Genomic DNA, 13,728 nt, shown 5'->3' with positions numbered 1-13,728 from the left:
AACAAAATTTAATTGATTTGAGTGGTTATTTAAAGCACTAAAAGGGAAATTTATCTGATATTTAAGAGGACAGTCAAAGTTTTAGAAAATAAAAAAAAACAGTCTAAGTGGTTTACTGTGTTGGATATTAGCATTGGGTTCTTTAAGTTTATGTTCCAGGGACAACAGTTCACCTGGACGTGTCTCTCCCAGGGATTTTATAATAATTGATCGATATTCCACCTTCCTCCAGAAGGTCAGAGTGAAAGTTAAGCTGAAAAAGGCACAGATAATGAAGGAAAAGGTTTCTTATTTGGGAATAGTAGTAACACAGGGAAAGCATGAGATAGAGCAAAAGTGAGTGCTGACAATCCTCGAACTCCCCCTAGCGCAAGATATTAAAGCTCTAAAAAAAAAGGACAGCTCCTATTCCAGGTTGTGAGATTAAACAGACAAAAAGCACCAACCCCCACGGTTACCCCCACATCCGAACTGCCGACGAGTAAGGTTACGACCCAGCAGTCACAAGTGACTGGTCTCCCTTGCCCTGCCTTAACTGCAGGACCAGAAAATGGACTTGCGATAAAAAAAACTAATAAAATTGTATATGAGAATATAAAGCTTGAGTTGGTACCGGTATTATTGAATATCTCAGATTGGAGGCAAATTGATGCAGGACAGGTGCCAGTTTGGATCAATGACACCCAGTTGGAGGACTTAGCTAGTCACACAAATGATAAAATTACCAGGTGCCAACTTAGAAAACTTAAGGTATGGAAAGGTCAGGAGTGTGTAAATACAGGATCTATGAGTATTGGAGTAGTGTTGGGAATACCTGTAATTCTGAGATAAGTTAGGGATGCAATTATACAAAGTAGAAAATATAGGGGTGATGAGGGGAAAAGATTACATAAAATACTATGATATATTACCCTATGTTATGGAAATGTTATGGAAATTGGAAAAGAGGTAATTGGAACAACATTGTCCATTGTCTAAGTGTAGTTTGGAACACCAGGTGGTCATATGTCCTCATCCTTTAGATAAAATGGCAGAATCAAAATGTGGATTTAATGCCACTGTAAATTGCACCATGGAGACTAGGAAAGCATTGTCAGGGTTAACCCATGTGGCCTATATGGGAAAGGGGAGATATTGCTGAACCACCACAGCGAAGGAGTACCAGTATGGACGTAAACAGACTTGGCCGGTGAGCAACAGTACATTTTGGTTCAACCCACAAATACCAACCCGAGTAGGGAAGATGGAATTGGTAGAGATACATAAACAAAAGACAGAAACGATAACTGTGACAGAAAGTATTAAGGAGGATTTGACAAATTACCTCTGGGACTATGAATATACTATTCAGCCATTGCCCACAGGCTTGGGTAAAGAGAGACAGCAGCTAGAAGTCATTGCTGCAGTGTACTACAATCTGGAACAACAGTCGAAGATGCTACAAGATGAGATTGACGAGATAAATGGCAGGAGGACTTATGGAACTGGGAGTCAGACGTGCAGATACACCCCTGGTTTAGAATTATCTCCCATGTCCTGATAGTGGTTTTGGGTATCATGGTGTTATATGTGACCTACTTAATTTGGCAACTTTAGAAATTAATTAGGCGATGTAAGAGGATGTATGAACACAGGTTGGACAGCTACCTGAAAAGCAATTAGTGTTCGACTTGCTCTGTCAAAGGAGGGACAATTAGTTATGCCATAAAAGGGTAATTGTATAACCTTTTCATATATACTTAAAATGAATTAATGAATGATCAATGTACTCGAAGAATGGAATTGTATTATGTTTGTACAATCGATTACGTAACAGTGATGCTTAAATGAAATTGTAATTGTACAAGTGTACCACCTTTTATGTTGCAAACAAGTAATTGAAGCCCCTGCAAAACATATGCCTTTACAGAGTTCCCGCAGGCCCCTCTTGTGGCACAAGCAGGCAACGTATTGAGTGCGACCCCTCCGGGTGTTGAAGGCTGTTTCTAGACAAATAGAGACCATCAAAGGCACCTCGGTGGGATCAAGGGAAGGATTCTTAAAAGTGTTTTGAAGAATCAAAGGGGGGACTGTGAGAACAGAATTTTAAGAATAGAATTTTATGGGGACATTTAAGATGAAATAATTAATCAGTCATGTATTGCTAACAAGCTGGCTTCAGTGCTGCAGGGAGGGACAGCTTATCAGAAATGACTTCATAACTTCAGGGCTGCAGAGGCAACTTGGCCTTGCAGCTGGTACAGCGCAATAGCAGAGAGACACATTGTGCTTCAGCAACACTCTTCTTATCTCATCACCCAGACATGACACATTCCTAAGGAACAGTTAGTGTGATAAAACATACTGACCAGGCAAACTCACGCCCCTTGTCCGAGGGTGGCTCAGCCTAACGTTCCCAGGGAGATAGGGGAATAAGAACTGTTTGAGGAGATGATGACAAGGCAGTGCCCCAATCAGACCCTGAGGACTATCCTTCTGATTCTGAGCCTCCACCGCCGGATAATCCCCCAGGACCTGCTCCTTTGATCTTATGATCAAAAAGGAGGGATTGTGGTAGCAGTTTTGCTGACATTGGGGTCTACAGCTCTTTGCTTTAATGACTCGTTTGTCTGCAGCAACCTGCTAAGCAAAACTGCAACCCACACAGACGTTATCAACGGGCGAATGTGGTATCTGGAGTATGCATTAACTTAAGAAAAATAATAGCTTGTTATGAACAGCCTTATGCGAAGCTGACCTCGGATTCTACATGGTGTATAGTCACGTAGGCCGTCCTGTGTCTATCTCGTTGTTCTGTAACTAATTGGGAAACTGTCAGCTCGGCATCTGTTGAACTATATAAATCCGTGGCGCTTTGGAACGCTTTGGAGTAGCACCGGACCGTGATTAGGAAAGGTGTGCCCCCCATGATATCATGCAATAAAATTTGTTAATGCTCAAGGTCTGAGTTCGGTGAATTTCTTTGACAATCAAATTTCTTCAACAGTCGTCCAACAACCACAACCATCTTCCTTTGCGCTAGGTATGACTCCAGCCAGTGGAGGGTTTTCCCCCTGCTTCCCATTGATCTCAGTTTTGCTAGGGCTCCTTGATGCCATACTCGGTCAAATGCTGCCTTCATGTCAAGGGCAGTCACTCTCACCTCACCTCTTGAGTTCAACTCTTTTGTCCATGTTTGAACCAAGGCTGTAATGAGGTCAGGAGCTGAGTGGCCCTGGCGGAACCCAAACTGAGCGTCACTGAGCAGGTTATTGCTAAGCAAGTGCCGCTTGATGGCACTGTTGATGACACCTTCCATCACTTTACTGATGATTGAGAGTAGGCTGATGGGGCGTTAATTGGCCGGGTTGGATTTGTCCTGCTTTTTGTGTACAGGACACACCTGGGCCATTTTCCACATTGTCGGGTAGATGCCAGTGTTGTAGCTGTACTGGAACAGCTTGGCGAGGGGCATGGCAAGTTCTGGAGCACAGGTCTTCAGTACTATTGTTGGAATATTGTCAGAGCCCATAGCTTTTTCAGTATCCAGTGCCTTCAGTCGTTTCTTGATATCACGCGGAGTGAATCGAATTGGCTGAAGTCTGGCATCTGTGATGCTGGTGACTTCAGGAGGAGGCCGAGATGAATCATCAACTTGGCACTTCTGGCTGAAGATTGTTGCAAATGCTTCAGCCTTATCTTTCGCACTGATGTGCTGGGCTCCCCCATCGTTGAGGAGCCACCTCCTCCAGTTAGTTGTTTAATTATCCATCAACATTCACGGCAGGATGTGGCAGGACTGCAGTGCTTAGATCTGATCTGTTGGTTATGGGATCGCTTAGCTCTGTGTATCGCATGCTGCTTACGCAGTTTGGCATGCAAGTAGTCCTGGGTTGTAGCTTCACCAGGTTGACACCTCATTTTGATGTATGCCTGGTGCTGCTCCTGGCATACCCTCCTGCACTCTTCATTGAACAAGGGTTGGTCTCCTGGCTTGATGGTAATGGTAGAGTGGGGGATATGCCGGGCCATGAGGTTACAGATTGTTGTTGAGTACAATTCTGCTGCTGCTGATGGCCCACAGCGCCTCATGGATGCCCAGTTTTGCATCGCTAGATCTGTTCCAAATCTATCCCATTTAGCACGGCGATAGTGCCACACAACATGATGGACGGTATCCTCAATGTGAAGGCAGGATTTCATCTCCACAAGGACTGTGCGGTGGTCACTCCTACCAATACTGTCATGGACAGAAGCATCTGCGGCAGGCAGATTGGTGAGGACGAGGTCAAGTATGTTTTTCCCTCATGTTGGTTCCCCCACCACCTGCCGCAGACCCAGTCTAGCAGCTATGTCCTTTAGGACTCGGCCAGCTCAGTCAGTAGCGGTGCTACCGAGCCACTCTTGGTGATGGACATTGAAGTCCCCCACCCAGAGTACATTTTGTGCCCATGCCACCCTCAGTGCTTCCTCCAAGTGGTATTCAACATGGAGGAGTACTGAGTCATCAGCTGAGGGAGGGTGGTAGGTGGTAATCAGTAGGAGGTTACCTTGCCCATGTTTGACCTGATGCCATGAGACTTCATGGGGTCCGGAGTCGATGTTGAGGACTCCCAGGGCAACTCCCTCCCTACTGTATACCACTGTGCCACCACCTCTGGTGGGTCTGTCCTGCTGGTGGGACAGGACATACCCGGGGATGGTGATGGCAGTGTCTGGGACATTGTCTGTAAGGTATGATTCCGTGAGTATGACTATGTCAGGCTGTTGCTTGACTAGTCTGTGGGACAGCTCTCCCAACTTTGACACAAGCCCCCAGATGTTAGTAAGGAGGACTTTGCAGGGTCGACAGGGCTGGGTTTGCCGTTGTCGTTTCCGGTGCCTAGGTCGATGCCGGGTGGTCCGTCAGTTTTATTCCTTTTTATTGACTTCGTGGTGGTGAGACACAACTGAGTGGCTTGCTAGGCCATTTCAGAGGGCATGTCAGAGTTAACCACATTGCTGTGGGTCTGGAGTCACATGTAGGCCAGACCAGGTAAGGACAGCAGATTCCCTTCCCTCAAGGACATTAGTGAACCAGATGGGTTTTTACAACAATCGACAATGGTTTCATGGCCATCATTAGACTAGGTTTTAATTCCAGATTTATTAATTAAATTCAAATTCCACCTTCTGCTGAGGTGGGATTTGAACCCATGTCCCCAGAGAAATACCCTGGGTCTCTGGGTTACTAGTCCAGTGATAATACCACTATGCCACTGCCTACCCAATGCATTTAACTTATCAATAATCCCTTTGTTTGTTGTCCATGTCTCCGAGGCATATAACATGGATGACGTCGATGAGCAATGCAGATGCAAGCGTAACATTACAAAGATAGGTTAAGTGAAAGGGCAAAACTGTGGCAAATGGATTTCAATGTCGGCAAATGTGACACCAAAAAGGATCGAACAGTATACTTTGTAAATGGTGAAAACCTAGAAACAGTGGCGGTCCAAAGAGACTTGGAGGTCCAGGTACATAAATTATTAAAATGTTATGAATAGATCCAGAAAATAATCAAAATGCTAATGGAATGGTGGTCTTTATATCTAGAGGACTGGAACACAAGGGGGTAGAAGTCATGCTTCAGCTATACAAAGCTCTGGTTAGACCACACCTAGACTGCTGCAAGAGGTTCTGGGTACAACACCTTAGGAAGGATATATTGGCCTCGGAGGGAGTGCAACATGGATTTACTAGAATGACACTGGACTCCAAGGTTAAATTATGAGAAGAGATTACACAAACTAGGTTGTATTCCAGGAATTTAGAAGGTTAAGAGGTGATTTGATGATAGTTTTCAAAGTTTTAAGGGGAACAGATTGGGTAGATAGAGAGAAACTATTGCTGCTTGCTTGGAGAGTCTACAAACTTTTGTTGAAAGATATGTGTGACGCCTGATGTAGACAAATTGCCTTGAACACCTACCTATCACAGGCTGTTAATCAAACTCACCTGGAGAGACATCGAGTGGCATCCAACTATTCGAATCTGGGACACCTCGCCAATCCAGAAATATCCTACCAGTCTGTGACAACTGATTATTTTATTATTCCTAAGAAACCATTACAACTTAAAACAATCTTTTTAAAACCGGTTAATTGTTGGGTGTTCTATGTATGTGTGTGCATGAGGGTTAGGAAGATTAAGAAGTTATAAAGTATTTTCATACATTTAGATTGATCTCATTATTGTTTAAAACCTGGTTTATTAATAGTTGATTTTGTTATTGTTTAAAGAAACCTGGTTTGGTGTGCTTTATGATGGGGGATAAGCAAAGTGTTTCCAGTAGGTGGGAAACTTTACTAATATGCTGTGAACTGTGGAGTAGTGGGACTAAATTCACAGTGTATTACTCCCGCCTTGGTCATAACTCCTGCCTTTTCTCACCTTTGACTGCCCTAGTGCTCCTACCTGGTCTGCCCCAGTGGCTACAGCATGGCTGATGGAAGGCTGTTGACTTTCGTGGCGGAGATCGCAGCATCGTCTTGAGGAACAACTTCTATGCATCTGGCTCTTTCCAGACTGGAGCTGGAGATATTTGCAACATCGTGCAGTTTGCTGTCCACTGAGCTCTGAGCTTAGAAGACCTAACTTTGGACTGCACCATCTTTGCATGGGCGGCAGCAGTCTGAGCTAGCTGGCTGACAGGTAACAACAAAGGCATAGGCCAAGTGGCAGGGGTGGGAGGACAAGTGCTGTCTCTCTGAGAGAAGGCAGCAGTTTGTGCTACATGGACACACTGCCACTCCCCTGGGGCAGTGCCTCAGCAGTCTGAGTAATCTATTGGAGGACAGATTGCTGGACTGCAGTGACACCCTGCAAGCACTTTTGCACACTGGTTTCCACAGCCTAATGGCAGCTGACTGAGCTTGCATGACAGTAGTCTGAGCATTCACTGGCTGTTTGCACTGCAATGGAAGCTGCAACAGCAGCCATCAGACACTGCATCATAGTTGGGTCCACAATTTTGTGAATGGAGTTGGTCAACACTCCCATGCTGGAAAGGACGGACTTAAAGCTCTGCGCAAAACCTTGTGCCATGTTGGTGCTGGACTCCTCCATGCTTATTGACATTGACCACAGGCTTTCTGACAGGCTTCCAAATGCACCAAGCATTTTGTTGTGCATACCCACCAGTCTTTTTCTCTCTGCAGCTCCACTGAACTGCTCATCTGAGCCCTCTGCAGTGGAAGTCATGTACAATCTCGCTCTCCATCACGCTGGCTCCTGCACTACCTTGCCCCCTGCCCTGGCTGCAGACCACTCATGCCCAGTGTCTCACCATGTGCAGATTCCACCTCTACGCTATCCTCTAAATTACATGCAGTTTCAGTATCGGAGCTGGTGGCTGCAAGTGTAAAATCGAGTGACTGCATCTTCGTCATCACTGTCTTCTTGCTGTTCCTTCACTGCTTGGCCAGTTTGCACTTCTTGGGTAGAAATTAGAAAGGCACCAAAGTAAAGTTGTGGTACAGGGAGTCGGGTGGGTGCGGTCAGCGGGCAGTGAAATTAAGACGTGCATGCTTACACCATCTGCAGCTTGTAAATCAGAAGGCAGTGTGGGATGAGGGGGAGGTAGGACATGACAGAGGATTAGGTATGAGAATATTGTTATCTTCAATGGTTTCAGCCCTCCCAAAGGCCACAGCTTCAGCAATGGGTGTTACAATAAGGGCCAGCATCATTTCCTCCATAGGGGTGAGGACATGCAGACGTGCCTGTCATCCTCCGGTTAGCTCCTGCTGACTCTGTTTGTGTGTGACCTTGTCCAACAAAAGAGAGGGAAGTATTGTGCAATATGTTTGGCTGATGTGGCTGTCATGGTTGAATATTGGCAGTGTGTACAAGCTGTGAAATTTGGGTGTTATAGCTACAGCAGTGCTACATGCTGATAGAGAGAAAGAAAGAGTGAGAGAGAGAGAGAGACCAGAGTTTGAATCTGGAGTTCAATGTTCATGAAATTGGACACAGAGCCATGAGTTGTTTCATTGATCAAGCAACAGACAACAAAATGTATGTGACCTGTAGATTACCATATCTGGTGAATCAGTAGCTATGGTGGCTGTCTAATCTTTATTCCTGCTCCGATATAATGTACAGAGTTGAAACAAAACTGTATAAATCCATAAAATATTTAATTTCAGCTCTTGCATTAGCACTAATTATACTACTTAAGGTTTACTACTTATTTCATCTTTGAGAATGGAAGCTAATTATCCTAATTACAAAAATAAAAATGACATTTATTGTGCTGAATCCTCTACCTGCTTTTATAGGAATAAATTCTTTTTATTAAGCCACAATAACACTATGAACATCAGTGGCAAAATTTGCAGAATACCAAAGCATTTCAAAATATAAATCCACTGCTTATTGTCTCAAAGTAGGTGAATATGGTTTCAGTGTCTTAATTATCCCTTCACACAGTTTGAACAGTTATTTTTCCTATTATGAAAGCAAAATGTTACATGTTGTTGCCACCCACGCAATTTGCAGCTATTGTTGTGCAAGCATGATTTTCAGACAGGTTGCATTTTCTCTCCCAGCATAAAACATTGGACACACACTCCAGTGCTAATTTAGTGAATTCATGCCATTTGAGCAGTCAGGCTAAAAAAAATGCATTTAATTGTGCTTCTGGTTTTACCAGTAACTATCACACATCAGAGAACAGTTGACATAATTGTGCAACAAATGTGGTTCCAGTAGATCTGCTGCTATTTTGTTGTTGAACGTTCTCTGTAATGATTTTAAATGGTATCTTCCCTGATTGCAGCTAGTAAATCTAATTGGAGAGCAATCATCGCACACTCAAAAATTAAGAGGTTCAAACCTGGCAGCTTCAGTTTTTTTTGCCTGAGGTCAGTAATGACCTTTCTGCTCTTAAGATTTATTCCAGGGAAGGGACTGACTTAGCTCATCTGCCAAGTTGTTAGACATCAGTTTCACATAATTAAGATCAGGAGATATTGATGTGGGTTGATTCAGATATGTGTAGTAACCTCAACATGCATATTGCTCATGTTCAGCACTGCCAATAGTTTAGTTTAGAGATACAGCACTGAAACAGGCCCTTCGGCCCACCAAATCTGTGCCGACCATCAACCACCCATTTATACTAATCCGACATTAATCCCATATTCCCTACCACATCCCCACCATTCTCCTACCACCTAGGTGCACTAGGGGCAATTTACAACAGCCAATGTACCTATCAACCTGCAAATCTTTGGCTGTGGGAGGAAACCGGAGCACCTGGCGGAAACCCACGCGGTCACAGGGAGAACTTGCAAACTCCACACAGGCAGTACCCAGAACTGAACCTGGGTCGCTGGAGCTGTGAGGCTGCAGTGCTAACCACTGCGCCACTGTGACACCCAATAGGAGAAAGATAGACTGATTTTGCCATTTTCTTTGCAACAATAGAAAAGGATGTCTATTGGGTCATCATAGATAAACTATTGTTTTCTTCAAGTTGTCTTAAGGATAAGTAGTATCGCTAAAGATGGTCTGGAACCATTGATTTCCTGTTTTAAGAGCCAAAATTCAACTCCCTAACATGACTTTTCTTTAAACCTATTTCTCAACCGAGGACAGTGTTTCCTTTTTACAACTGGAGTTCTCTCGGTTGCTAGATCAAGTCATGCGTAACCATTAACAAGCTGATCATGTTAAGTTAATCCTGCAGATGCATAATGTTTAGTTGATCAGTTTCTGGAAAAAAAGGGAGGTATCCTGTAAATAAGCATTTAGGTGGAATTGGAGATTTTTATATTAAGCTGTTTTTTACATTGGCACTTGTTTAGGTCAGATTGTGGGAGAACAGGGACTGTTAGTTGGCTCTTGACGTTTACACTGCTAAATGCAACTCCTGCTGCTTGGCAGCAGAATCACCACCCCACTCATCAGCCAAATATGGTAGGAACGATTTTCATTGAGCTAACCTACTGTTTTCAGTGAGGTGCATTCAACAATTGCACTACAGTATAATAGAAACAGATTGTTTAAATAAACAGTTTATTTTCTCATGAAACCAAGAATATGATATAATATAAACATATATATTTACCTGACCCCTTTCTTCTTCTTTGGCCTCCTTGTCTTGAGAGATAATGGGTAAGCGCCTAGACGTGGTCAGTGGTTTGTGGAGCAGCGCCTGGGGTGGCTATAAAGGCCAATTCTAGAGTGACAGACTCTTCCACAGGCGCTGCAGATAAAATTGGTTGTCAGGGATGTTACACAGTTGGCTCTCTCCTTACACTTCTGTCTCTTTTCCTGCCAACTGCTAAGTCTCTTCGACTCACCTCTCTTTATCCCCGCCTTTATAGCTGTCCGCCAGCTCTGGCGATCGCTGGCAACTGACTCCCACGACTTGTGGTCAGCGTCGCAGGACTTCATCTCGTGTTTGCAGACGTCTTTAAAGTGGAGACATGGACAGCCAGTGGGTCTGATACCAGTGATGAGTTCGCTGTACAATGCGTCCTTGGGATTCCTGTGTTGTGCCTAACACACACTCTACTCTTAAAGAATCCACGGAATCCGATTGGTGAAAGGTATCTCAATATTTTATTCACACACTAAATCATCAAGTACAAGCTCTCACTACTTGTACAGTATACTACCCGTCAAGACATGAGATGATCAGTCTCGGACTTGCGGCTGCTCTTCTGTTCTCTGAGCCCCTGGCTCAGGGTATCTTCTCGAGAGTTCTTCCCCGGTTCTCGTACCTTCCTCAGTTTCAGTCAGGGGTTAAATCTTGTTTCTAAGACCCGCCCCTCTTACTTACTCATATGGGTCTGGTATAATGACATAATAATAATTCCTTATTTGGCTCAGTGAGAACCTGTTCAAAACTTCACAGTTTCCCATTGTCTATTATGAGTTTAATCATATCTGGTGTCCATGAGGACTCCTAGTTTCTGGGATCCTCCTCAATACCTTTTCTATAATCATATCTACAACTCCTTGGCCATCTGTGTGCTGTGGCCTCTTTTACCCATCCTCCCTTCAACACACTGTTCATTGTTGTGTTACTGGCCCCTTTGTTTTAATTAAGTTCTTATGTGTTTTTACTGTATGAGTTTTTACTGGGTCTACAGTCCCCCCTTTGATCCTGCAGGGCTATGCCCAAGGGATCACACACTCATGTCTCTTAGGTAATACACTTGTGCAATTACAATTTCATTTTCAAAGCAAAAGCATAAGCAGTGTAATATTGAAGAAAGCACAATTTAAACATCACTATTACAATCAATCAATTGTGCGAACATAACACAGTCGCAATTTCATTCTTAGAGAATTCATTTTAAGTATATATGAATAGGTTATACAATTACCCTTTTATGGCATAACTAATTGTCTATCCTTTTGTAGAGCAAGTTCGAATACTGATTGCCTTTCGGGTAGCTGTCCAACCTATGTTCCTACATCCTCTCACATTGTCTAATTAACTTCTTAAGTTTCCAAATTAAGTATGTTACATATATCACCATGATACCCAAAACCACTATCAGGACATGGGAGATAATTCTAAACCAGGGGTGTATCTGCACATTTGACCCCCAGTTCCATAAGTCCTCCTACCAAATAGAATTGTTTATCTCATCAATCTCATCTTGTAGCTTCTTCGACTGTTGTTCCAGATTGTAGTACACTACAGCAGTGTCTTCTAGCTGCTGTCTCTCTTTGCCCAAGCGCGTGGGCAATGGCTGAATAGTATATTCATAGTCCCGGAGGTAATTTGTCAAGTCCTCCTTAATACTTTCTGTCACAGTTATCATTTCTGTCTTTTGTTTATGTATGTCTACCAACTCCATCTTCCCTACTCGGGTTGATACTTGTGGGTTGAAACAAAACATAGTGTTGCTCAACGGACAAATCCGGTTATATCCATACTGGTACTCCTTCACCGTAGTGGTTAAACAATATCTCCCCTTTCCCATATAGGCCACATGGGTTAGCCCTGACAATACTTTCCTAGTCTCCATGGTGCAATTTACAGTGGCATTAAATCCACATTTTGATTCTGCTGTTTTATATATAGGATGAGGACATGTGACCACCTGGTTTTCCAGACTGCACTCAGACAATGTTGCTCCAACTACCACTTTTCCAATTTCCACACATAGGGTAAAATATCATGGTATTTTATGTAATCTTTTCCCCTTATCACCCCTATATTTTCTAGCTTGTATAATTGCATCCCTAACTTATCTCTCGGAATTACAGGTATTCCCAATGCTACACCAATACTCATAGATCCTGTACTTACACACTCCTGACCTTTCCATACCTTAACAAGTTTCCTGAGTTGGCACCTGGTAATTTTATCATTTGTGTGACTAGCTAAGTCCTCCAACTGGGTGTCATTGATCCAAACTGGTACCTGTCCCGCATCAATTTTCCTCAAATTTTCCTTCATTTGTTCTAACATCCACAAACTGTATGTACTACAAACATTTTCATTATTTGAAATGTCGTGGACCTCCTTTACCATTTCTATTATATCATTAATAGTATGAGCATGACCTTCCAGTACTCTCACCAGTCCTGTCACTGCATTCGTCAAATCCTGTCCTACTTTAGCGACACCACTCTGTCCATTTTGTTCCTCTTTCAGAATATCTTTTACTTGCTGGCTGAGAGTTCTAACCTTCTGGTCCACATTTTCCAAATCTATAGTATTGACAATTGAAGTTCTCGTATTAAAGACTGTGGCTGCATCATTCACTAAACCACCTTTACATTTCTTTCCCTTTATTATTCCCTTATTACCAAATTCCTGTCTCAGCAATTGTTGTAGTAATACCTTGTACAACTCACGGGTCTTCTCAGGGCACCAGTCAGGTTGCTGGATATCTGAGCTATTTAATATTACCAGTACCAGCTCATGCTGTATATTATCATATACAATTTTATTCGTTTTTATTATTGCAAGTCCATTTTCTGGTCCTGCAGTTAAGGCAGGGCAAGGGAGATCAGTCACTTGTGGCTGCTGGGTCGTAACCTTACTCATCGGTAATTCGGATGTGGGGGTAACCGTGGGGGTTGGTGCTTCTTGTCCGTTTAATCTCACAACCTGGAATAGGAACTGTCCTTTTTTATTTTCCCCAACACAATAGAGCCAATAGCCCCTATCGTTTTTTGGTTTCACACATATTGATCGGTTTTTACAGTCTTTATCATCACACTGCCATACAGGGAACCCGGGGGCCCCCTGGTGGGTTCCTTTTGGGCATTTGACACATACCCATTGTCCAATAATAACATTTACAAGAAAGACCCACCACAATTCGTCCCTGAGTCTGGGACTTCCATCCTCCTGTACATGTAATCCACACCGTGTCTGCCTAATCCCGTCCTCCCTGTAGAGGAACCGTCAACAAAAAAAATTTTGAGTGCTGGTTTGATTGCTGTCTCCTTCCCTTGTACACCCCCCAATGATTTTGACACAAAAGATCCCTTGAGGGTCTTTGCTGTCAAAACCTGACACACCTGGTAGATTAAATTGTCCACTAAAATAAAAGCAAAATACTGCGGATGCTGGAAATCTGAAATAAAAACAAGGTGGGCGGCACAGTGGCGCAGTGGTTAGCACCGCAGCCTCACAGCTCCAGCGACCTGGGTTCAATTCTGGGTACTGCCTGTGTGGAGTTTGCAAGTTCTCCCTGTGTCTGCGTGGGTTTTCTCCGGGTGCTCCAGTTT

The sequence above is a fragment of the Heterodontus francisci genome, chromosome 1 (assembly GCF_036365525.1).
Source record: "Heterodontus francisci isolate sHetFra1 chromosome 1, sHetFra1.hap1, whole genome shotgun sequence".
Taxonomy (NCBI): domain Eukaryota; kingdom Metazoa; phylum Chordata; class Chondrichthyes; order Heterodontiformes; family Heterodontidae; genus Heterodontus; species Heterodontus francisci.
The sequence above is the reverse complement of the archived record's forward strand: the minus strand, read 5'-3'. Positions refer to the sequence as shown.